Source organism: Budorcas taxicolor, chromosome 16 (assembly GCF_023091745.1).
Source record: "Budorcas taxicolor isolate Tak-1 chromosome 16, Takin1.1, whole genome shotgun sequence".
Taxonomy (NCBI): Eukaryota; Metazoa; Chordata; class Mammalia; order Artiodactyla; family Bovidae; genus Budorcas; species Budorcas taxicolor.
The window spans coordinates 28,732,725-28,759,355 of NC_068925.1; the positions used below are offsets into that span (position 1 = coordinate 28,732,725).

General features: G+C 45.8%; 1 protein-coding gene and 1 non-coding gene across 2 annotated transcripts in view; one reads left to right on the forward strand and one right to left on the reverse strand.

Moving 5' to 3' along the window:
• CNIH3 (cornichon family AMPA receptor auxiliary protein 3) overlaps positions 1-26,631 on the forward strand; it is a 121,462-nt gene that overhangs the window by 68,263 nt on the left and 26,568 nt on the right. The window lies entirely within an intron of this gene.
• Positions 19,500-19,568, reverse strand: TRNAK-CUU (transfer RNA lysine (anticodon CUU)). The gene has a single exon. It is a non-coding gene; the product is annotated as a tRNA-Lys (tRNA).

Genomic DNA, 26,631 nt, shown 5'->3' on the forward strand with positions numbered 1-26,631 from the left:
GGGAATGGTGTATTTTCATGGAGAGACATACTACTGAGAAAAGGGATGCAGAAACTCAGAGGCAGTTGTGTGGAATGCCTTGGAGAGACCATCCTTGGCTCAAAAGTTTTCCAGATGAGAATTCTCTGTGGCTTGGGGAATGTCCAAGGCATGACAATACTGCTTACCTTTCTTGAGTGACTACTGTGTGCCTTTAAAAGGATTGACCCTTTTAATCCTCACAACAATTCTATGAAGTAGCCACGATTAACAGCCCCAGTTAACAGGTGAGGAAATCAGGCTTAGAGAGTTTCAATACATGTTTCCTGGAGTGTTTTAGGTCATAAGTTGGTAGAACTGGGATTTGAAGGCAAGTCTGTTTGGACACAGTCCACAGTTTCATTCTCCACATTGAAGGAGAAATTGTCAGTTCTCTCTGAAACACACTCCTTAAGGACCACCACTATAGCAATATTGCTCAGCTATTTTAAAGGGAAGATACAAATACCAAAGCTCCAGAAGGCCTCAGGGACCCTATCATATGCTTAGCTCACCGTGATGGGGCCAAGTGGATCTCTTTAAGGCTCTTTTCTAATTCTATTTAATTTCTTGGTGGAATTGTTCACCCCTGGAGGGAATGTTTGTAGAAAAGTAAAAATATCCTGGAACAGAACTTGCAACTAGTTCAGAAACTGTGTCTCATGTATAATTTATTTTCTGCCTTCTGTGGCAGACTCCTTGTTAGTCAAAGGGAAAGGGGGGACATTTTATTCGCTGTGTGGATAATGGTGCTGTCACAGGGTTGCTGAACCAGAAGCTGGAGGAAGAGCTCTGTCCTCATTTCACTCCACTTCCAAACCGCAGCTGGAGAAACCAAGGACTTCACGACAGCTGCCTTACACACTATTGTTGTTCAGTTGCTGAGTTGTGTCCGCTTCTTTGAAACCTCATGAACTGCAGCACACCAGGCTTCCCACAGGGGCCCTGGCTTTTCACTCTAATCTGGGGGAGCTGGTTGACCCTATCCTTATTAGGTCTCCATTGCCATGTGATAGCTGCTCGTGTCAACCATGATTTATATTTCTTGTAAGTCCTTGAGTGATCTGGTAGTTCCACTGATCTTGGCTGGGCTTGTGGGGAGACGAAGGTGTTCTTCTGGTCTTGGCTGGGCCTCATTCATCTATCTGCCTGGAGTCAGCAGGCTGTAAGCTAATCTAGGATGCCCTCAGTGGGGGTGGGCCATCTCATTTTCCAGAGACTATTCCAGACTTTTTCTTGTGGTGTCATAGAGAAGCAAGAGAAGTGGAAATACACAAGCATTTTTTCAAGCTTGGTTTTCATCAAATCCTGCGCTCAGTTGTGCTCAGTTGTGTTCAACTCTTTCGACTGCATGGACTGCAGTCTGATAGGCTCCTCTGTCCATGGGATTTTCCAGGCAAGAACACTGGAGCAGGTTGCCATTTCCTCCTCCAGGGGATCTTCCTGACCCCAGGAATCGAACCCATGTCTCTTCTGTCTCCTGCATTGGGAGGTGGATTCTTTACCACTGAGCCACCTGGGAAGCCCGCATCAAATCTTCTAGTGTCTTATTATTGGCTAAAGCAAGTCACATGACCAAGCCCAGGGTCACAGTGGAAGGGACTACAGAGTTCCAAGGCAATGAGCGTGGATACAGGGAGGCCATTAATTGGTGCCATGACAGGGAAAAGTGTTAGTCACTCAATCATTTTGAACTCATTGTAACCTTATGGACTGTAGCTCACCAGGCTCCTCTGTCCATGGAATTCTCCAGTACTGGAGTGGGTAGCCATTCCCTCCTCCAGGGGATCTTACCAACTCAGGGGTGGAACCCGGATCTCTTGCATTGCAGGCAGATTCTTTACTGTCTGAGCCACCAGGGAAGCCCAGTTTGTGCCATAAATGCCATCACATCCCTGCTGCTGCTGCTGCTGCTAAGTTGCTTCAGTCATGTCCGACTCTGTGTGACCCCAGAGATGGCAGCCCACCAGGCTCTTCTGTCCCTGGGATTCTCTAGGCAAGAACACTGGAGTGGATTGCCATTTCCTTCTCTAATGCATGAAATTGAAAAGTGAAAGTGAAGTCTCTCAGTCATGTCTGACTCTTAGTGACCCCATGGACTGCAGCCTACCAGGCTCCTCCATCCATGGATTTTCCAGGCAAGAGGACTGGAATGGGGTGCCATTGCCTTCTCCAATCATATCCCTACTACTTAATTATTTTATAAACTAGAAGTTTGTACTTTTTTTGGTCACTTTTATCAAATTCACTCTCACTCTTCTGATAATCAAAAATCTGATCTCTTTTTGTTAGTTTTTTTATTGTTGTTCTTACTGTTTTGTTTTTAGATTACACATGAAAATGAGATCATACAGTATTTATCTTTCTCTGTTTGACTTATTTCACTTAGCACAATGCCCTCAAGTTCCACCATGTTGTCACAGTGGCAGAATTTCCTTCTTTTTGTGGTTGAATAACTGTGGTGTTGGAGAAGACTCTTGAGAGATCCAACCAGTCCATCCTAAAGGAGATCAGTCCTGGGTGTTCACTGGAAGGACTGATGTTGAAGCTGAAACTCCAATACTTTGACCACCTTATGTGAAGAGCTGACTCATTTGAAGAGACCCTGATGTTGGGAAAGATTGAGGGCAGGAGGAGAAGGGGACAACAGATGATGAGATGGTTGAATGGCATCACCAACTCAATGGACAGAAGTTTGGGTAAACTCTGGGAGTTGGTGATGGACAGGGAGGCCTGGCGTGCTGCAGTCCATGGGGTCACAAAGAGTTGGACACGACTGAGTGACTGAACTGAACTGAATATTCCATTATAAACATATATCCTGGAGGAGGGCATGGCAACCCTTTTCAATATTCTTGCCTGGAGAATCCCCGTGGACAGAGGAGCCTGGTGGACTAGAGTCCATGGGGTCGCAAAGAGTCAGACATGACTGAGCGACTAAACATATAAACATATATACTGCAACTGCTTTATCTGTTCATCTGTCAGTGGACATTCTGGTTGTTTCCATGTCTTGGCTATTGTTAAAAATGCTGAACATGGGGGGTGCAGGTATCTCTTCAACATAGTGTTTTTATTTCCTTTTGGATACATACCCAGAAGTGGAATTGCTGGAGCTCACTCATGTGATAGCTGCATTTTTAACTTTTTGAGAAACCTCCAGACTGTTTTTCATTGTGGATGCGCCAGTTGACAGTCCCACCAACAGTGCACAAGGGTTCCCTTTTCTCCGCATCCTCTCTAACATTTGCTATCTCATCTTTTCTGATGCTAGTCCTTCTAGCAGGAGTAAAGTGATATCTTATCCCTTCCCTTCAGAAATATGGTAGATTGACGGCAAGGTCAGCTAGCTCACGGGTCTGCTTCCAGAGCCCTTGCGTACTCCCTTTGCATTTTGCTGTCTTGGTCTGTAGGAGCTGGTAACCTTGCTCACCTTTTACAGAGCTTCTGTTGACTCTAGGAATCAGTCTCTATGAGTCACTCACCAAGAATGACCATCACGTAGTTTCCCCTCTAGTCTCCATGGACCACGTAGACCAGAAAAAAGAGGCCAGTCAACTTATCGAATTCATTAGCAAAGCAGATTCTTGAAGGCTGACCTAAGCAGACTTATGGATTCTCAGTAGTTCTGCTGTGAGAAGTCACAAGTCATTGACCGTACGGACAGAGGTCATTTGGTTTTCTGCCACACCTTCTCCTTTGTTTAATATACAAAGAAACTCCACGTACTGTAGGATGTGATGGAGGCAGGAAAGCGGTTTACAGGTCTGAGTGTGAGTAGAAGATACAAGGGAGCCCGCTCTGTCTGAGAGGAGCGCGTCTGGGCTGAGGGTGGGGTGGGAGAGGACCCTGCCTCACAGAGGTGTCTGGGGACCCAGGCTCCTCCTGCCTTCGGAGCTCTGCCATCATTAAGGCATTTTCTTGTCCATGTGGTTCATGAGGGCATCACACCATGATGTCGTTTCAAGCAGCAGGGTGGAGGGGTAACAGGAAAAGGGCTGCTTCAGAGAAGGACATGACCTGGAAGCTGTGCACATCACTTCCACTGAATTCACCAGCCAGATCGTAGGCAAATGGCCATATCTGGTCTTTTCTGCGGGGTGGGCATGGGGGTTGCTATATGCTTAGCTTCAGATCAGGGATTTTATTTCAGAGAGCAGGGGGATGGATGCTGGAGGATAGCTGCCTTGGTCTCTGGGAGAAATTCATTCAGCAGAGTGGTCAGTGCAGGGCACCCAGCCACTGTCAGGCATCCCGGAACTCCAAGGGCAGTGTGACGTGGGCAAAGGGGATGGGGGCAGAGAGACTCAGTATTAGAGGTTGAGGTGACATCTGGTGGTACCCGGAGGAGCCTGGATATGGTGGGGGTAGAGAAAGGAGGCAGGGAGTCCTGGGTATTGGCCTTGATGAGCTCCAGTGAGAGCAATCTGAATTTCTTCATTCATTCAAGCAGAATTCATTTAGACCTGCTGCGTATGGAGTTCCGTGTTGTGTGCTGATGATTATTTGTGTGTGTGTATATCTGTGAGATGTGTTATTTGTGAAGACATCAGTCCAGCTCATTTTTCCTCTGATTTCCTGCCTAAGTCTGAAACCTCTGATCTCACAATGCCTCGAATCACAGTCACTCATATACCTTGTCTTCCACGGTTGATTCTTGAAGGCAGGGATCATGTCCTCCTAATTTTTGTGTCTGCTGTGTTGCCTAGCATGGTGTCTGATTCATGTTAATTAGCTAAATGGATTAGTGAGCATGAGCCCAGCAACCACACAATGGCTTGGATTATTATTTTCTTAATGTATGCAGTAGAATTATCACTGCTGAGCATGGGATTAAGGCAAGTGAAGGAGACCAAAAAAAGGTCTGTGGCAGGTGTGACAGGCTTTGTCTTGTCAGAGCATCCCTCACTTGCCAGAGCATCCCACTGAGCACAAGAATGGATGTTTTGGGTTGGCCAAAAAGTTTGTTCAGGTTTGTCCATTATACTTTCTAGAAAACCCAAACGAATTTATTGGCCAACCCGATGATTAGCGGGCTGGTTCTCAACCTTGGCTGCACACTGGAATCACTTGGGGAGCTTAAAAAGTACTGTCCCTGGATCCCACCCCCAGCGTTTCTCTTTCAGTGTTCTGGAATGCAGCCTGGGCATTGGCAGGGGTGGAGGGGGTGTTGGAAAAGCTCCCTAGGTGATTCTAATGTGTAGCGAAGCTGCAAATCACTGAGTTGAAGGGTAGGCCAGGCTTCAGCAATGCAGGTAAGGAGGCATTTTCTCTTGCTTGGTCCCCCAGAGTATGATTTAGAGAGCTGTAATTTTCTAAATGGTACCAGAGTAAAAGCAATAATTTACCAGTGGGTGCCCAGGTGGACTAAAGGAGTGAGGGCCTAACTTCCTGCTTCCTGGGAGATGCTCAACCCAGTGGGAGACGCCTTGCAAGTAACGGGCAGACAACTTGTTTTTCTCCGTGTGAGCTTTGCTTCTAGGTGCTGGCTTTTCCAAAATGCGATAAGTGAAAATTCTGGTTTTCAACCCCCGAAATGCTCACCCTTCCAGATACTCATTCTTGCCCTTTCCAAACTGCTGAAAAAGCAAGAAACATTTCTGGGTCACGTTTCTGGGCCACAAAATTTACCAGTGTTACCAAATCCTAATGGTCTCTGATTCCCTATGGTTGCTGCCCAGTCTCTGTCTCTCCCTACAGTTAGAACCGAGTACCAGCCTCCGCCCAGGCAGGGCCCACAGGGAGAGCCCTGAGACTCAGAAGAGAACTCCTCTGGGCTCCCCGGCTTGTGCTGAATTGATTCCCATGCTCCAGATGCATCTGCTCCCCACGGAATAGCTGTATTGCTGCATTATCATGCTGGATCCATTCGCAACTTCTATGGGATTTGTTATTCTTTAAGAGATTTGGGGCATCGGGCCTCCTCCAGCACAATTTCACTGACTCTGATTCCTAAGCTGTCTCTACGGCACAGACAATTACAAAACACATGGGGTTTTGTTTCATTAGGATAAGACCAGCCAATAGACAAGAAAATGCACTGAATACGTGAAATGTGCTATACAAATGCAAAGTGCCATTATTACAAAGGGACAGAAAAGCCATACTGTTCCCTTTCTGTGTCTGCCACATGGTCCAAGCAGTGATGAAATTCTGGGAGACAATGGTCCCCGATTATAGCACAAGGAGGTGGGCGGGCAACACACAGGAAAAACAGCTCTGCTATTGTGGCCTTCCTCGTGGTGACATCACTGCCCTTACCACTCAGCGCATCAGCACAAAGTGGTGCCGGTGCCGCTGGTGTCCTGGTAGGAACTGAATAAGGGAGCCACTTAAGCAAGATCCCCGCTCTCGGGAATGTATACACTGTGCGGATGACGTCAGCAGGATGGACTGATTAAATGACCAACAACGCCTCTCCTGTGAGGGTCTGTATAATTCTCTTTGTATAAACTATCACACACGTATAACTGTGCTATTTCAAATGCTTTTTGATAGTGTTGATGCCAACTGTTAATAGAAACCAAAAATGAGGGACCTTGGATTGTTTTTGAGTATTTGACATTTAAGTTATTCAGTTATTGATGAAATACTTCAAGCCCCAATATTGTGAACTTGAAAGGAATGCAGTGTGGGAGGGCAAAGTCAGAAGGACGATTCTTTATAAAATGTTTGTTTTCCTTAGTCAACTATAATGTTGATGAGGGCAGGGCCCTTGTTTCTTGTTCCCTGCTTACCTGACCTAGAAAACAGCACCTTTTCAGTAATTCTTTGCTGGCAGAATGGCTGGATATGCTCTGTACTTTTCCCACAGTCTTGGATTTATTCTTACATCGACTCTGTGAGGTGGAGATGGGGACCTGAGACCCGAGGGCTAATATCACTCAGATGGGGAGTGCTGGGTCTGGATTCAAATCCAGCTCTACTTTCAAACGCCTGCCCTTTCTAGTAGTTTTTATGTCTCCGTGCACTAGGGATTAAAAGCATGTTTCTCTGCATTTCCCAGGACAGTTCCATACATGGCGTTTGCAGAGCACACTTGGATACCGCCCTCTGACCACCGGCATTTATCCATTCAGGCAATCCCCTGTCAGCCACAAGCACGTGTGTGCCCTGCCTTTCTCCAGTCTGACTACCAGAAAGAGACAAAGGTGTCAACAGGGTGGGCTTCTCCTGAGGCCTCTCTCCTTGGCTTGACTTCTTCTTGCATCCCCACCTGGTCATCCCTCTGTGTGTCTGTGTCCTAATGCCTTCTTCTTATAAGGACACCAGTTATATTGGATCAGGGTCCACTGTAATGACCTGGTTTAACCTCAACTGTGGCTTCCCGGATGGCTCAGTGGTAAAGAATCTACTTGCCAGTGCAGGAGACACAGGAGATGTGGGTTCAGTCCCTGAGCACGGAAGATCCCCTGGAGGAGGAAATGGCAACCTGCCCCAGTATTCTTGCCTGGGATACTCCATGGACAGAGGAGCCTGGCAGGGTGCAGTCCATGCGATCCCCAAGAGTCGGACACAACTGAGCAACTGAGCACACACACATGTACACACACCCACTGATTTAAAGACATCCCCAAATCCAGTCACATTCTGATCCGATTACTGGGAGTTAGGACTTTTAACATATGAATTTTGAGGGGAAACACAATTCAACCTGTCACAGGACCCATATGGATACCAGGGAAGAGTTTTTATGGCAATGACATTCTCTTGGTTAGGAGCAGTGATTGGCCTTCCCTTGAATTCTGTTCCTTGACAAATAGCAGAGTGAAAGGTGAGCCCCTGGGTTTAGATTTCTGGAGCATTTTCTTATCACGTACAAGTGTTATCCAGGGAAAGAGAAGGCAAGACTGATTCTTTCTGTTGGATTTTATTGCATGTTTATCAGAATAAAAAGCTAGCTTGTTCTGAGCAAAGCCTGTGAAGAAGTGCTCCCATCATTCTTCAGAAGAGATGCTCCAAACAGAAAGAACAGGGCCTGGCCTCTTCGAACTGTCACACCCCTTGCAGGGAGCAGCGTGTGGAGCCAGTCATCCAAGCATAGAGAGTTGACTCAGCACACACTGGACAAGGCTGGGGTCGTTCATCATTCTAATTAGCTTTGGCTCCTTTCTCCTCAGCAGGCCCAGGGTCAGGACCAAATCCATGTATGCATTGTGAGCATTTACAGAAGGGCCAGTTACTGAGGATGGCTGAAGTTATATAATTATTGTAACTATTTTTTGTTTGTAGGACATCCTTTCCCAGAAGATAGATCACAGGCACTTCCCTGCCCAGCGGCTGTCACTTGGTAGCAGGACAGCGTGACCCATTGCAGAGCTGGAGGAAGTCATAAAGAACGCTGTCCACCATAGTGCCTTGCAGGCTGCACAAAAAAGTCGCTATATGCACAGCTCTCGGGAAGGCTGAAGCAATGTAGAGTCACAAGAGGGCTTGGGTTTTTTCTTTGCTGGAGGAGGTGAGCTTACCTAGACTTTGAAGATTGGTCTTGAGTGGCTTAGGGAAAAGTTTTTCCATGACAACAATGTTTATTAAATTACTGTATGTGGCCTAGAATATGGCAGATGTTGTCGTGCAAAGCACTTGCCTGGGTCATCTCACTTAATGCTCATCTCTGATGTGGATGCCATTCTGATGTAGGCATCACTTTGGTCCCCTTTCACCAATGAGCATATTGAGGGCAGAGGGATTAAGGAACTGAAGGTAGGACATGCAAAGCCAGGATTTGAATCTAGGTCATCTTATCCCTGGGCTCAGTCGTAAAGAATCCACCTGCCAGTGCAGGAGACTCAAGTTCAATCCCTGAGTCGAGAACATGCCCTGGAGAAAGAAATGGCAACCCACTCCAGTAATCTTACCTGTGAGATCCCATGGACAGAGGAGTCTGGCGGGCTACAGGATCCTGAAAGAGTCAGACACTCTGTGGGTTTTCTTCATTAATGATTTTAATTGTAGAAGTTGTATCTCCTTGTTTTAACTAGAAAATGATGCTCAGTTAATTCGAAGTAAATATTAATAAGCTCCCAACTCCTCTCTATTCCTGACTCTCTGACATAACTAATGTTAAAAGCTCGGGTCTCTGCTCCTACTTCCCTGCACAAACACAGGCAAGTGCACATACGCACACACACATACGTACGTGTACATTCCCTCGGAGTTGGCCTTTTGCCTTTTTTCCCCAATAATTGAAAAAAAATTTTTCCGTAACTTTTCCCCTGCATACCGTTTTATTATGGACAACCCTCTAGATCAGTAGAGTACTATAGATCTATCTGTTTTAAGAATAATCACAAACTCTCATAGTATTCCACAGTGAAAGTGAAAGTCACTTAGTCATGTCCGACTCTTTGCGACCTATGGACCTTACGGTCCATGGACTTCTCCAGGCCAGCTGGAGTGGACAGCCTTTCCCTTCTCCAGGGGATCTTCCTAACCCAGGAATTGAACCTAGGTCTCCTGCATTGTGGGCAGATTCTTTACCAGCTGAGCCACAAGGGAAGCCCACAAATACTGGCGTGGTGTAGCCTATCCCTTCTCCAGCGGATCTTCCTGACCCAGGAATCTAACTGGGATCTCCTGCATTGCAGGCGGATTCTTTACCACAGTCCACCCACTTTGTTCAGTCATGTTTATATTTGTGGACTTTCTGTTTCTTTTCAGTTTTGTTGATTTGGCCTATATCAGTAACCCTGCAATAAATACCTTTGTGTGTTTATATCGCAGGAGTGAGATTGTCAGGTTAAAGAGGATATGAATTTGTACTCTAAAAAATTTGCCAGATTACTTTCCCAAAAAGGTTGTGATCAGGAAGTTGTTCTCACAGACCCGAGCTTCTCAGTCTGGGCAGCACATTGAAGTCTCCTGGAGCGCTTTTAAATTCCGGGTGCAGAGGCTCCACCCATAAGAGTGTCTCACTTAATTAGCCAAGAGGGCGTAGGCAGTGGTGTTGGCCAGAGCTGCCCAGGGCCTTCTCACTGTCCGCCAGAGTGGAGGGCTTCTGAGAGCGATCCTCGCAGACTCCAGGGTCCTTTCTTCCCTCTCACTTCCCTGTCTCTCCCCTCATCCCTTCCTCCCTCCTTGAGGCCCTCTCCTCGAAGGTCAGGGGAATTTTCGCCGGAAGCTGCAGGTAATATCCTTCCCCCAGCAGCCTCCTTCTAGTCACTGCCCTGGTCCCGCAGAAACACACTGGTTGGAAGGGCTGACGTTAGCGCTTGCAGCACATCCCCTCTGGAGAGCCTTCAGGGCCTTTGAGAGCCTTCCAGCTCGTGTCGATTTGGAACAGTGTCTCTGGAAGAGAAGGGGCTGTGCATCACTTCTCTTTCAGGACCAGAAAGAGGATGTGCTGCCCTCCTGCTACATAGGTGATGTCATTTTCATCCCACAGTCTACAGACCTTCTGTTCTTCCACCTGCATCCCACGCCTTATCCCCTGCAGTATGTGTACCGGCGCGACCCACACGGCTGCCTCCAGAACAGCAGCCCAAGCCCTCACCCCCCTGGAGTTACGCAGACCACCGGCAAAAGCCAAAGCTGTTTAACTTCAGCCTTTTTCGTGCCTGATTGGCACGCAGCTCTTCACTGCCATCCATTGCTCACCTTGAGTCAGAATGGGTAGAATGCCCCACGGGCTGTTGTGGGGAGCTTCAGAGCAGCGGTGACTCAGGTGCTTTATACACAGCGGTGTGTGTGTGTCTTTGGCGGGGGGCTGGGGTGTGGGAGTGCCTGGTGCTTACCTAGTTCTGCTGAAATGCCCGCAGGGTGCTGACCCAGCCCATGGCTGATGCTGGGGCTGGTAGAGTCCTGTAGCTGGCCACCGTCTTTGTCAGGCCCACATAATTATTAACCGTGATACCTAATGTTTGCCAAGTGCTCTGTTTTTCAAACTTGGCTGCACACTGGAATCCCTTGGGGAGTTTTAAGAAATTTTGATGCCCGGTTCCGTCTCCAGAGATTCTGACTTAATTGGTTTGGCATAAATCTTGGGAGTCAGGATATTTAAAACCTCCCCCCGCCACCGGGTGATTGTAATACACAGTCAAGTTTGAGACTCTTTGCCAGGCAGGGTTCAGCATTCAGGTTCACTACTGCATGAAAGTACCCTGTGTGGCCTGGCTGCTGTGGCCCAGTGGGTCTTGGGGCCGACTTCCTCCCTGACCCTGCGCCTCCCCTCCCTAGTGCAGGGCTGGGTAGGGGTGCACAGACACCTACCTGGTCCTTTCAGTTCAGTTCAGTTCAGTTCAGTTCAGTCGCTCAGTCGTGTCCGACTCTTTGCGACCCCATGAATCGCAGCATGCCAGGCCTCCCTGTCCATCACCAACTCCCGGAGTTCACTCAGACTCACGTCCATCGAGTCAGCGATGCCATCCAGCCATCTCATCCTCTGTCGTCCCCTTCTCCTACTGCTCCCAATCCCTCCCAGCATCAGAGTCTTTTCTGATGAGTCAACTCTTCACATGAGGTGGCCAAAGCACTGGAGTTTCAGCTTCAGCATCATTCCTTCCAAAGAAATCCCAGGGCTGATCTCCTTCAGGATGGACTAGTTGGCCCTTAGCTCCCCCCAAATCTCCTAGTACCTCCAACAGTTGGCAGAGCCTTTCAGCTGCTGGGATGGGTAGGCTTTTAGAGGTCAGAGGTGTTTCCAGCTCCAAGAAGAAACAGGGCGGCAGTTTTCATGACTGCCTGAACCAAGGCCCTCTCTGCAGTGTTTCATAAAATGCTGAGGGCCTGGCCCCACTCTCTGAGTTTCCAATATAGTGGTGAGATTTGCACATAGAAACTTAAAAAGATTTTTTTTTTTCTTGGGGAAGGGAGAAATGTCAAATGAAAGGGAATGTTTCAAGAGTAAAATAATGAAAAATTCATATAGATGATCTTATTTACAAAGCAGAAACAGAGACAGATGTAAAGGACAAACAGATGGGTAGCAAGGGGGAAAGGGGAGTGGGATGAACTGGGAGATGGGGACTGACGTATGTACACTGTTGATACTAAGGCTTCCCTGGTGGCTCAGATGGTAGAGCGTCTGCCTGCAATGCGGAAGACCTGGGTTCGATCCCTGGGTCGGGAAGATCCCCTGGAGCACGAAATGGCAACCCACTCCGGTATTCTAGCCTGGAAAATTTCATGAACTGAGGAGCCTGGTAGGCTACAGTCCATGGGGTTGCAAAGAGTCGGACACACCTGAGCAACTTCATTTCGCTTCATAGAACAGATAACTAATGAGACCCTACTGTGTATCACAGGGAACTCTACTCAGTGCTCTGTGGTGACCTAGATGGGAAGGAAATCCAAAAACGAGGGGATATGAGTATATGTATAGCTGATTCACTTTGCTGTTCAGTAGAAACTAATGCAACACTGTATAGCAACTATACTCCAATACAATTTTTTTTAAAGAGTAGTATAATGAATACCTATAATGTAGTCTTTACCAAAAGTTATCACTCACCATGTTTGCTGTATCTGTTCTCCCCTCCCCCCAGGCATGTAGCTTTTTTTTTTTTGCTGGACCATTTAGTTGCACATGTGATGACATTTTACCCCTGAATACTCTCTCCAGCATAACCACACTACCGTGATTACACCCAAAGCCATTGTCATCATAATGTTATCTATTAATAACAGTTGTCTGTAGTCACATTTCCTCTCTTTTCCCAATAAGTTCTTTATGGTTTTTAAAAAATATCCAGGACCCAGTCGGGTAGCGCACATAGCATTTAGTTGCCATATGTCCCACTTTCTCCTTTAATATGAAAGAGACTGTCCATTTTTTTTTTTAATGACACTGACCTTTTTCGAAGCATCTCTGAGTATGGGTAGTTTTTTAAAGTTCACCAGGCATTTCCAATGGGCAGCAGCAGGGTTGAGGAGCCTTGCACCAGAGGACTATGCAAGGTGATTTCCCCACAGGAAGGTTTATGTGGAGGATGCTGGAGGCTGCCCCTTCCTGCTTCTCAGTCTTCAGAGAGGGCTGCCCTGCTTGCTGTTTACAGCCTGCTGTGCAGAGCACACCCTTGCCCCACGATGTTTATTTTTAATTGATCTGGAGTCACCAGCCCCTGTGATCACTGCCTTCTCTGGTTGCCCAGCATCCTCATCTCCTCCTTTCCTTTCTCTCCTAGCATCTCCAGAAGTGTTTTGTGGGCTGGATCTTCAGGGTCTAATTGCTTGATGCAGCCTCACCGAAGTGGGTGTGGCAGGGGTGTGTCTGATTTCTCCATCCGCAGCTGCAGTGGGTGGTGGAAAAGTCTCTACAGGGGGGGTGGTTCTTCTTAGGCTGCCTGCTTCCCTGCTCTGATCACCCAACTAAGCTCCATTCACTTTCCCTCTTCCTGCTCATTCTTCCTTTTTTTTTTTTTTTTTTGGCTGAACCTACCCATTCTTTAAAATTCAGCTCGTGTCACCACTTCTGGGAAGCCTTTGCTTCCTCCCTTGGTTGGGGTCTTGCCCCTTCTGCAGGGTCCTGCAGCCCCTGGGCTGATGTCTACCCTAGGGCTTACCAGGCAGCAATGCATTTCCCTCTCCCCAGCTAGACCATGAGCTGCTGAAGGACAGGGACCGAGTCTGTTGTAAATCGAACTCCCTAGACCCCAGCATGGTGCCTGCACCGTATGCGTGCTGAGTCAGCGTTCAGTGAGTGAATGGTAATGGAAGTTGGACCCAATTCTGAGAATCCAGTAGTCACAGACTTCTGGGTTAGAATCCTAGAAGGTTAGAGCTGGGAAGGGCCTTTGTGAATTCTGGTCCAGCTCCTTCCCTGAAGATAAATGAAAGTGCAGAAAGACAGAGATGCAGTGCCCCCAAATTGGCAGAGTGAAATCTAACTCTGTCCCCTCTTTACCCTGAGTCCTTTCCCCCTCCACCCACCTTTATTTCATTGGGTTATTTATTCACTTCATATTTCCAAGTCCTGTTGACTTTCCATCATTCACAGATGGATAATCCTTCATATTATTGTCTACCGCAGTATCTAAACTCCAGTTGGCTATCTCTCCCTTCTGACCATGGGAAAGAGAAGTCCGTTTTAATGCGAGTATAAACAAGATGTAATCAGGAGAGTAGATTTGTTGGATGAAAACCAACAATCACAAAACCACTCTCAATCTAGAATAAAGGCTCTGTGCTTCTTTGGAACATCACAGGGACCCCCTCTACTGAAGTGGACAAGGGATAGTTCACCATCAAGTTTGTCGATGCAGTTTTTATTTTCTCCTTTCTCCTGGTGGAATTGGCCAACCAGCAGTGGGAGTCCAGCAGTGCTGGCTGTGGTACAGTTGCCTGTAATACACTCAGACTCTCAGGCCCCATCGAGATCTACAGGATCCTGGTCTGGGTTTTAACAAGATCTCCAGGGCGTCTGGATGCACATTATTTTGAGCAGCACGACTGAGACCCCGATTGTCAGATAGAGAGCTGACTGGCTACACCGTTCTTCAGTATTCTCTGAGCGCCTGCCGTGTAGCCTTGAAGGAAGGAGCAGCAGGCGTGAACACCTTGCCCCGTAGACTTGCCTGCCCCACCTCGTCAGTTCCCCTCTGCTGACTCAGTACCCAGCTGGCCTCGCCCTACGGGGGTCCTCACTGCTTGCAGCTGGCCCCTGACTTATCCCTACACCACCCCTGTCACACTGCCTCACTGGTTGCAAGTGGCTTTCTCCACTGTCCTTCAGTGTCCAGACTGCTCTGCTGTTTCTCAACAGTGGCCACTTTTTCTCATGAGTAGATGGAGCCCAGCAGCGCCAGGTTCCTGTCTCTTTCCTGCTCTGCTTTCCATCTTCGTCTCTCAGAGCCTCCTCTACCTCTGGGGCCCCTCTCTACTCCTTCCGTGGGTTCCCTTGATTCAGTCTCCTTCTGACTCAATCTGGAGCATATCCAAACTAGTTCCCTCTTTCCGGAGTACCTTCTTTCTCTCTCATCGCGATCCAACTCTTCTCCCCCTCATCTTTAAACGCATCTAGTCTGCCTTGTTCTAAACAATTTCACTGACCTTGGTAACCCTTCATATTGCCAGCCCACACATTTCTTCTTTCGATTCTTGCCAAATTCTGGGAAGTCATCAACACCCCTTGCCTACACTTCCTCACTCCTACTTATCTCTGAATTCCTTGCAATTTGCCAGATGCTTCTGTCATTCAGTTGAAAATGGTATCTTGAAGGGCACCAATGATGTCACAAATCCAGTCGATCGACTTCTTCGTTCCTACGCCCTTGACTTTTCTGTAGTGTGGCATTACTGGACACTCCTTTTTGACTTCCTGACACTAGACCCTCTTAATTTTCTTTCTGTCTTGTGTCCACTCATCTCTAACTCCTGTCTGACTCCTCTTCCCTCACACTCCAAATGCAGCCGTTCATTCACGTTCTGCCTTTGACCTTGTTTTCTTCCTGTTCTATACTAGGAGTTCCAGTCAACAGTCTATGGGTTATATATGGCCTGCCAATTTGTTTTGTTTAACCCTTTTAATATTTTAAGAATCTGAAAATTTCATACAAAAATCTGGATTTTCAGCTTCTTTTGGGAAAATAATTGCAAGGGACCTGGCAGTATTGGAACCGTACCCCTCAAGGCAACAATCAGCTGAAGTGAGATAGTGATGACGTCTTCAGATGGGAAGTGCGTTTTTCAGTTCATTTCCACTCCAATCACTCCCCCACCTGCCTACCCCTATATACATTTGAGTGTAAGATTCTGCTTTCTCTGAGCTCTTCCCTCTCCAATGCTGGAGCTTCTATCATCATTCATCTTAGAGTGGCCCCCAAACCTATACCTTCTCTCCCGCTCTGTCTTCCTCTTGAATTCCAGGCAAGCATTTGAAGCCATCTATTGAGCATTTTTACCTGGTTCTACTCCTTGTACCTCAAGGAGTGCTAATGAATCACACTTCTCCACCTTTTTGGGTTGAACCAATTGAGAACAGACATGAGTCTAGATGAGGATGAAAATACAGTGTCCTATCCATCCAGCTCCATGGATGGTCAAGGTAGGATTCCAGCACCTTCAGTAGTGAATACCAAAGAGGGGTGGGCTCGAGGCTTGTGTTGCCATGCAAGCAGGCTTTAGACCTTGGCCACATAAACCTACCACATGCTTGCAGGAGTGGAGGAAGAGAATGAATGAAGTTTAGGGACAGGCAGTCCCTAAAGCAAGAGAAGCCAGGCCACAGGCTTCCTCCCTAATACTTCCCTAAGATGTGGAAACTGTTGGTTGAATTCCTATTTTATGGGTTGGGGCAGAGAAAGGAATTGAAGGGCTCAGAGTTCTCCCTTTTGTCACCTGTCCATAAACTTACATCTACTTCTGCTTTATTGACTATGCCAAAGCCTTTGACTGTGTGGACCACAGCAATCTCTGGAAAATTCTTAAAGAGATGAGAACACCAGACCACCTGACCTGCCGCCTGAGAAATCTGTATGCAGGTCAGGAAAAAACAGTTAGGACTGGACATGGAACAACAGACTGGTTGCAAATAGAGAAAGGAGTACGTCAAGGCTGTATATTGTCACCCTGCTTATTTAACGTATATGCAGAGTGCCTCGTGAGAAATGCTTGGCTGGATGAAACACAAGCTGGAATCAAGATTGCTGGTAGAAATATCAATAACCTGAGATATGCAGATGACACCACCCTTGTGGCAGAAAGCAAAGAAAAACAAAAGAGCCTCCTGATGAAAGTGAAAGAGGAGAGTGAAAAAGTTGGCTTAAAACTCAACATTCGGAAAACTAAAATCATGACATCTGGTCCCATCAATTCATAGCAAATAGATGGGGAAACAGTGGAAACAGTGACAGACTTTATGTTTTTGGGCTCCAAAATCACTGCAGATGGTGACTGCAGCCATGATATTAAAAGATGCTTGCTCCTTGGAAGATAAGTTATGACCACTTTAGACAGCATATTCAAAAGCAGAGACATTACTTTGCCAACAATGGTCCGTCTAGTCCAAGCTATGGTTTTTCCAGTAGTCATGTATGGGTGTGAGTTGGACTATAAAGAAAGCTGAGCACCGAAGAATTGATGCTTTTGAACTGTGGTGTTGGAGAAGACTTTTGAGAGTCCCCTGGACTGCAAGAATATCTAACCAGTCCATCCTAAAGGAAATCAGTCCTGAATATTCATTGGAAGGACTGATGCTAAAGCTGAAACTCCAATACTTTGGCCACCTGATGCGAAGAACTGACTCATTTGAAAAGATTGAAGGCAGGAGGAGAAGGGGACAACAAAGGATAAGGTGGTTGGGTGGCATCACCAACTCAACGGACATGAATTTGAGTAAACTCTGGGAGTTGATGATGGACAGGGGGGCCTAGCGTACTGCAGTCCATGGGGTTGCAAAGAGTTGGACACGACTGACCGACTGCATTGATAAACTTACTATAGATTTACAGCCTACTCTTTTGGTTAACCACCTTGGTTAATTGGGACATTAGCTTTCATGCCACTCAGGTTTACTACCTCATCTGTTACTGGTCTGTGGATTCTGTTTCTGAAGTGCTTCATGAATTGCAACTCTCCTTCCCCAAGCCACTTCCTCAAGAGCTCTGGCTCTCCTTTCTTTTCCTAGACTATTGCAGTAACCTCCTAGGTGGGTTTTTCCCTCTGGTCTTTGGTCTGCTCCCTAGCCCTGCTCCTCCGTTCACTCTGCACATTATCGTTGGAGTGATCTAAGCCAATCTTTACCATATATGACTTTCCTATCCAAAGTCTTCTTGCTTTCGCTTAGTCATGTCCAACTCTTTGCGACCCCATGGACTGTAGCCTGCCAGGCTCCTTTGTCCTTGGGAATTCTCTAGGCAAGAATACTGGAGTGGGTTGCCATGCCCTCCTCCAGGGGATTTTCCCAACCCAGGGATCGAACCCAAGTCTCTTGCATTGCAGGCTGATTCTCTACCAACTGAGCCACCAGGGAAGGAAAGTCTTCTTGGGGTCCCAACTTTAGAGAATGAATGGCCAATACTCAGCATTTCTTTTAAGACCCTCCTTGATTTCCTACCCACTCTTTTAACCTTATTAAAATCTACTTCCTTTCACTTATCTGCTCACCCATTTATTGAGTACCTACTATGTGCTGGGGGTTGTGCTGAGTACCATAGATAAGACTGTGACTTCCTTTCTTTGTGCCTTGTCTTACACTGTTTCATCACTTGGATATCCTTCTCTGTGGGCTAAAATGCTATCTTTCAGTTTCAACTCAAATGTGGCCTCTTCCATGAAATCTTTAATAATCCACTAAAGAAGTGTCTGCCTTCTCTGTCTGACTGGCTCTTTCAGTGGTCTTCCTACATGATGATGTCTTATTTACATATCTGACTCCTTTCCTGGTTGCAGTCTTCCTGGGGGCCAGTGCTACATCTTCTTCAACCTTGAATTGTCTGTGGTCCTATGCTGTCCTGGTGCACAGGAAGCACTCTATTGATGGGCTGATAAAATCACATTTTCTCCAAAGTAGGAAATAGAACAAACCCAGAGAAAAGTGTTTAAACACACAAATAAATGAAGCATGATCCTAGGTGTTACTAAATATAGCTTTATAGAGATGAATATGTCATGACTAATTAAAAATAAATCTGTTTTGAAATAAAGCAGCACACTGACATTAAATACTGTTTCTTCATCTCTTTTCATTCCTACTGCCACCAGCTTAGTTTTTTTTTTTTAATGTCTTTGTTGTTAATAATCAGAGACTTCTCTAAAACCAGATGCCAACTTTGACTGGTCTGTCTGTCATAACTCGGGCAAATTTTTCCTGCTGACATTGCCATATGTGTGTCCATCCCGTCCTTGGAGGCCTTTGATTCTTTCTCATTGCCTGTTGCCTCCAGTCCCGACTCCTTCACCTGGTCTTCTTGGCCCTCTCAGGGGCCTTTTCTAGGCTGTTGTTCTACTTCTCCCCAGCTTGAACCCAGGCCAGTCAGGTAACCCCCCTCCTCTTAGGTGCATATCTTCCCTAGACTCTAAAGGCGCGTCCACTTCTGTGAAATCTTTATCATTTTGGCTGAGGGTAAATTCTTCCCCCTGTCACCCGTAGCAGCTGTTTCCAGACCTGGTTGCTCATCAGAGTCAGATGCATAGCATTTAAAACCCAGATCCACGACATGGTACACACTAGTATATTTAAAATGGATAACCAACAAGGACCTACTGTATAGCACAGGGAACTCTGCTCAATGTTATGTGGCAGCCTGGATGGGAGGGGAGTTTGGGGAAGAATGGATACATGTATATGTATGACTGGGTCCCTTTGCTGTCCACCTGAAACTATCAGAACATTGTTAATCGGTTATGTTGTTTAATCACTCAGCTGTGTCTGACTCTTTTTGGCCCCATGAACTGTAGCCTCCCAGGCTCCTCTGGGATTTCCAGGCAAGACTACTAGAGTGGGTTGTTGATTCCTTCTCCAGGGGATCTTTCTGACCCAGGAATCGAACCAGAAACTCCTGAATTGGGAGGCTGATTCTTTACCACTGAGCCACCTTAGAAGCCCCAAAATAACATGGGGCTTGAACCCATGACCCTGGGATTAAGAGTCCCATGCTCTACCAACTGAGCTAGCCAGGTAATTGGCTATACTCTAATATAAAATAAAAAGTTTTTTAAAAAAAAATCCTCTTAGAAATAAAAAATATCCAGATGCAGATTGTGAAATGGGGTTGGAAATATGCATTTTTGTGACGTTCTACCATAGGATTCTGATGTGCAACAGTTTTGGGAACCATTGACTTTTGGGGTCCTACAGTCACACTGCCTTGTGTTGTATTTATGTATCTATCTGACTTGTCCCTCTAGACTCTCCCCAAAGTCGGGACCATGCCACTGAGTCATCTCACCTTTGGATCACCCGGCAGGATATCTCACTCACAGTAGTGCAATAAATTGCTCAACAAGTGTTGTTTGAATGAATGCATGCATGCACACGTGAGAGACTTCTTCAGTGAGATGGGGCTTGATGGGTAAGAGGAACCTGAAACGCAGACGCGAGTTGAAAGAAAGTTCAAGTAGAGAGAGGAGCTTTAAATTTCAATATTTTGTGCAAAAGGCAGTGATCATCCAAACTCTTGGGAGTCACTTTGAAATGTTTGCTTCCAGGGTCAAAATATTGCTCACAGATGGAATTAGTTCCAGTTTTGAGAAAATGCTTATCTTTATAAGACTTTCCAATGTGTATCCTATTATTTGGTTGTATCATTTCTGGCTTTATGATGAACAACTGGTTGTTTTTAAAATAGAATGTTTCAACTCTTCCAGTATCTGGTCCCTGAGGTTGCTCTGGCAACCACCTTGAAAACTCTGGAAAGCTTTATCCTAAGTTTCCAAACTTCTTAGATTTTCCAGCTGCCACATCGATTTTGCAGTTGCTTTGACTGAAAGATTAACATTAAATAATCTTAATTAATTTAGCTAAATCTAAAATTCCTGCCACCTCCCCCTCTTCCAGCATTCTCAGAAGTATTGTCCTGTATGCCTCTTTTGACTGTAATGGTGTTAAACCCTGGATCTTCAGGGAAATACGACCTTCAGTAGTGGGTTAATCAGGTGTCAAACAGACACTAGCTGGGAGACCTCCCTCTGCAGTTATTTAAAATATCATCACTGTACCTGCGGTTTCCAGACCCATCTCTGGTTTTACTGAAAAGTCAAAGGGAGGGGAAAAAGAGTCACTGCTGAGAGGCATGTGTGGTTTTGATTGTCACGACAGTCTTTGCACAGTTCTCAGGAGTCTTGTGGATATCACAGCTCTTGCCTTGCTTTGATTGTTCAGTATGTGTTGGTTTGTACACTGGCCCCTGTATATGGACGGCAGGGAGAGAGTGAAGAAAAAGGCAGCCCACTCTAGATTGGTAGCTGGCAAGTCTAATAAGCCAGGGAGCTTACTTACAAGGCTGTCCTGTATGAAGACAAGATGAGTGGATCTCCACACCTACCCCAAGAATCTTAAAACTTTATATAGAGGCCTTAACTGGGTTAGTCATGTATTCAGTCCACAGGGTCTTACCCTGCTCTCTCTTGGAACAGGCCCCACTGTGAGAGCAGCAGGCAGAGGACAGGGAGGGGGTGAGGAGCCTTGATACCCTGGGCCAGCTCAAGGGTCAGCCAGTGGTCCCGCCCTCTAGTTGATCTCCTTCATCACTTCCTCCTTCACAACCGGCTCTTACAATCTTGTATGTCCCCTTTCCATAATGTGCCCTGAATGGTCAGCAAGGGTATTCCCCAGCATGGAAGTGACTTGTTGGGAGGCTGTCTGGCTACGTTGAAAACTGATGCCACAGTGTAGACAAGTGTAAGAGAAAACACAGATCAAGATAATGATTTCTAAACTAAATAACATTTTTGTGTGTGTGTGTGTTATCAAGAGCCCTGTTGGAGCTCAGACTATGCCTCAATGGCATATTGATTATTTTGAAATTAAGTTACTTAAGAAATGGTTGATACAAGAGGGACAATTTCACCCCTCTCTGTTTCCCTGCAAAGCAGGAAATTTCTCTCCTGTTAGAGGTGAGCTCTGTGCACCTGAATGCAAAAGGACACCATTATCGCCGGAGCCTGGGAATTTAGGGCTGAGAAGCCTGGTAAACATGCCTTGTTATTGCGTTCACTTACTACCCCAAGCCCACACAATTTAGATTCTTCACTAATTAAGCACCCAAAGCTTAATTTCTTTGTTTTGTCAATTCCTCCCTCATTTATTGTTTCTCTAGGGAGGATCCCCTGGAGAAGGAAATGGTAACCCACTCCAGTATTCTTGCCTGGAGAATCCCGTGGATGGAGGAGCCTGGTGCACTAGAGCCCACAGGGTCACCAAGAGTTAGGCATGACTGAGTGACTAATACACACGTACTGTTTCTTGGTCTAAAAAGTATAAAAACTGCCTGCTTTGGTCACGTCTTAGGTCCCACTTCTTTAAGACCTCTGTGCACATGAGTTAAAATTTGTTTCTTTTTCTCCTGTTAATCTGTCTTGTGTCAATTTTTAGTCCAGCCACAAGAACTCAAGAAGGGTAGAGAGGGAAACTTCCCCCTCACCATCAGCCCTATGATCTGAATCACGGATTTATGAAGTCTCCTAGGCTTGGGGTCAGGTCACTCGGGGCATTCATTTGTGTCTTTATGTGATTTAGTAGTGATGATGTATTGGTGAACTCATCAGGTATGAACACACTACCTTCTGTTTAGATAATGGCATGGGTGCCTCCTTATGATATAATGTCCAAGGCAATTCTATTTTGGAGGACAACTTTTCTGATTAAAGACATTTCGGTGTTCAGTCGGACACGACTGAAGCGACTTAGCATGCATGCATGCATTGGAGAAGGAAATGGCAACCCACTCCAGTGTTCTTGCCTGGAGAATCCCAGGGACAGAGGAGCCTGGTAGGCTGCTGTCTATGGGGTCGCACAGAGTCGGACACGACTGAAGTGACTGAGCAGTGTTCAGTAAGGGCAGGCTTAAATTATTTGAAGGCTTAAACACTTTGTTGGCTTAGATCATTTGAGGTTTGCTCAGAATTTTGTAAGGGCTTCTATGCACGTTATAATGTCCTCTAGGCTGATAGAGGGGACAAAGATGGCCAAATGATCATACCAATGGAAAACAGAGTGTGTCCCCTCCTTGAGGAGAAAGACATTGGCAGTTTTAGGACTTGACCTGGTTGCACGTACCATACATGTCAGCTGAAGAAGGCATAACTGAGAGGCGTGAGGAGGTGGACGGCGAGTGGGATATGCCAGACCAAGACCCTCACTTTCTCTCCTCTTTTGATGGTGCATGTTCCGTTCCAGCTGTAGTGTGTTTTCACAGATCCAGCTTGCAGTAGGACAACGGGATCCCACTAGAGTTATCCCTTACCTGGGGGTGCCAAGTACGTTACCCATCCCAGTGGGATATCTCATTGCAAATTCCAGTAGGTAACTTCTTTCCTAGGTGTGATGAGGCTTGGTGTTCTCAGCAGCATAGCATGTTGATCCATGGTGAAATGTGGGGCAGTGGCTGTTTCTTACTATTTCCACGCTTTTATAGTATTGGGTGCATTGGTAGTTGTCCCCAGTCTGGCACATGGGGCGATGGGCTCTAGTGGTTGATCATTCAAATCTATTAAATCCTGGAAGAGCACTTTAGTCTACTCAGCCAAGATAGTTTTACTTGTTAGGAATTTTAACTGCTGCTTTAATGTTTTATATTTTCTTTCTGTTAATCCCATTGTTTGTGGGATATAGGGGAGATGAAACCTCCATTCAATGCCGTGTTCTTTTGTCCAGTCTTGCATATCATGGCTTTTGAACTGTGACTTCTGATCACTGTTCCACGAGGGTATCTGTACGTGGTACTCAGTATCTTGAGTCCCTTGGCGACGGTAGCGGCTTGCATGGCAACAGGGAAAAGCTTGGGTTAAGGCAGATGCAGTGTCCACACAAACCAAGGCACATTTAGAATGCTGTCTCCGAGTGGGGTGGCCAGTATAATCAACGTGCTAGTCCCTCGATGGTTGGGAATTCTGTGGATGACCCCAAACTTCCTTGGAACTTGCCTTGGGCATAGTTTTGAATACACAGGACATGCTGTTACTGCATCAAACTAGTCATTTCAAGGGTGGCCTGGCGTCCTTGGTAATGTGTGCTGTGGTAGCTGCTCTGTGTATCCAATCTGCTGTATGAACTGGAGAGTCAGTTGCCAGGGCTCATGCCTGAACTAGGGCATCAACTTCCTGGTTGCTATGGCTGTCAGTGCCAGGTGCATGAAGGGCAGTAAGAAATGCCTCAGGCTCTTGCAGATAAACCCAAATGTCTTTCCAGGTATCCTGACCCCACAAGGCTTTACTTATGGTCATCTATCCCTTGACTTCCTGGGTTGTTAACAGCCTGGACTCATGAGTGATCAGCAGCCAAACTGCTCTGAGTTCAGCCTGTTGGGGGTGTGGTTTATTCCTGTTTCTAGGCATCTGTATAACAGGCATCAGCAGGAAACTCACCTATTCTCTCTCTGTTGGCCATAGAGGCTGCTATAGGCATAGAGGTCATTTGGAGGATATATCTATTTTTTACAGGGCTTAGTAGCACCTACATTTTTAGAGACAGTGAGCTACAGCAAATAAGCATGCTATTGAGTCAAAGTGGGATCCATGGCAGAGGAAGGTCAGTGGAACATATTCCAATCTATCCCTCGATAGGAAGGGATGTTACTGCCATGATATGTGAGGCATTCTACTTGGAGGAGTATTATGTACATTGCTAGGAGCTGTTGCTCTATGGGAGTGGATCATGTTTGTGCCCTCTTTTAAAGCTGGGGCCAAAATCCTTGGGGTACTCTCTCCTTCCCTGGTCTCTGCCATAGCGCCCAAACATACCTTCCAGAGTCACAGATATATCTAACTCAATGGTAGCCCTGCTGAGGAGCTGCCCAGAGCTTAAGAATTTTTGCCTTCTCAAGGTGGCTTCTTGCTGTGATGCCCAATCCCACATGTGCCTTCTTTTTCCCAGGCAGATCAGGGATGGAGGCACTGTGCCAGGTGGGGAATAGAAGTCCTCCAGATGTCAAATCCTTGCAAAGGCTTGCATCTTTTTCATGCTCTTAGGGGTTTTAATAGGTTTGCATCTTAGCAATCACAACTTCTGGGACAATGAACGTCTTCTTTAACCAAATGATTCCCCCAAACTTTAGGGCAGTACCTGGACCTTGAATTTTCCGCATGTCTATCTCTAATCTTCTCCCTCACAGGTGTTCCAGTAAAGCCTGCAGAATGGCCTGCAGCAGAGGCAAGTCTTCGTATGTTAACCTTACGTCAACATTAATAGGCACATTTTACTGATGTGGGGAAGAAAAACAGGCCAGGTCTCAGGTTACCATTCTGGGTATATTGGTTTGGCCAAAAAGATTATTTGGGTTTTTCTGTAATATGGGAAAAATCCCAGTGACCTTTTTGGCCAACCCCGTATTATGATGTTGTGCCTCATAGGAGTATTTAAAAGCTCCACTGCTGTCCCTCCTGTATGAAGGCAAATTGATCTTAGTTTCTCCATGAATCTCCCTGAAGAACCTTTTCGGGAACATTTATATTAATAACATATATTTATATAAAAAACCTAAAGAAAGTTTATCGTCATTTCTTATTTGATTGTTTTCCATGTAACTTAGCATATCAAATAAGCCTAATATAAGCCCAAAGTAATTTTGAAGTCAATAAGATTCATTTAGAATTTGATTTGGGGATTTAAAAGATTTTGCCCAAATTTAAGTTTGTAAAAAATATCAAAAGGTTTAAAATGCTTGATTAAGTAGGATCAGAGTTCATTTTGAAACAACACTTCAGTTCAGTTCAGTCGCTCAGCCATGTCTGACTCTTTGTGATCCCATGAATTGCAGCATGCCACGCCTCCCTGTCTATCACCAACTCCTGGAGTTCACTCAGACTCGCCTCCATCAAGTCAGTGATGCCATCCAGCCATCTCATCCTCTGTCATCCCCTTCTCCTCCTGCCCCCAATCCCTCCCAGCATCAGAGTCTTTTCCAGTGAGTCAACTGTTCACATGAGGTGGCCAAAGTACTGGAGTTTCAGCTTCAGCATCATTCCTTCCAAAGAAAACCCAGGGCTGATCTCCTTCAGAATGGACTGGTTGGATCTCCTTGCCGTCCAAGGGACTCTCAAGAGTCTTTTCCAACACCACAGTTCAAAAGCATCAATTCTTTGCTGCTCAGCTTTCTTCACAGTCCAACTCTCACAGCCATACATGACCACTGGAAAAACCATAGCCTTGACTAGACGGACCTTTGTTGGCAAAGTAATGTCTCTGCTTTTCAATATGCTATCTAGGTTGGTCATAACTTTCCTTCCAAGGAGTAAGAGTCTTTTAATTTCATGGCTGCAGTCACCATCTGCAGTGATTTGGGGGCCCCTCAAAATAAAGTCTGACACTGTTTCCACTGTTTCCCCATCTATTTCCCATGAAGTGATGGGACCAGATGCCATGATCTTCGTTTTCTGAATGTTGAGCTGTAAGCCAACTTTTTCACTCTCCACTTTCACTTTCATCAAGAGGCTTTTTAGTTTCTTTTCACTTTCTGCCATAAGGGTGGTGTCATCTGCATAACAACACTTAGTTATCCATTTAACTAAAGTGACAACTAAGAGGTCAAAGGCAAATGCAAAGTAACATAGTTTTATATATATATAAAAGCTTAGCTCTTTTAATAAAGAAGATTTCACTTTCTCAAGACCTGTTAAAAAACAGGAAATTATATTTTTATAAAACACAGAATCTTTGTTTTGTAGGCAGATTACTTAAAAGGTAAAGAAAAGTTTTTATAATCATATCACAAACAGGCTAATAGTCCAAAAGGCCTTCTTCCTTTTAGCAGATGAAAGAAAAAGTGAGTTTCAGTTTTATATAAGTCCATTATTGATATTAAAGTTTTTTTTTCTTGAAGCCAATTAGATAGAGCTCTTTTATAAAATAAGTTTGATAATACTTTCCATAGATAGAAAAACATAACACATATATGCACACATACCTAAACATACAAACAGAGACCCCATAGCTTTCATTCCAAAACTTTAGCCATGAATTAGGCTCTCCTTCACATGGTTAAAGCTTTTTATCCAGTATTTGTGAGGAAGACTTTTAAGATT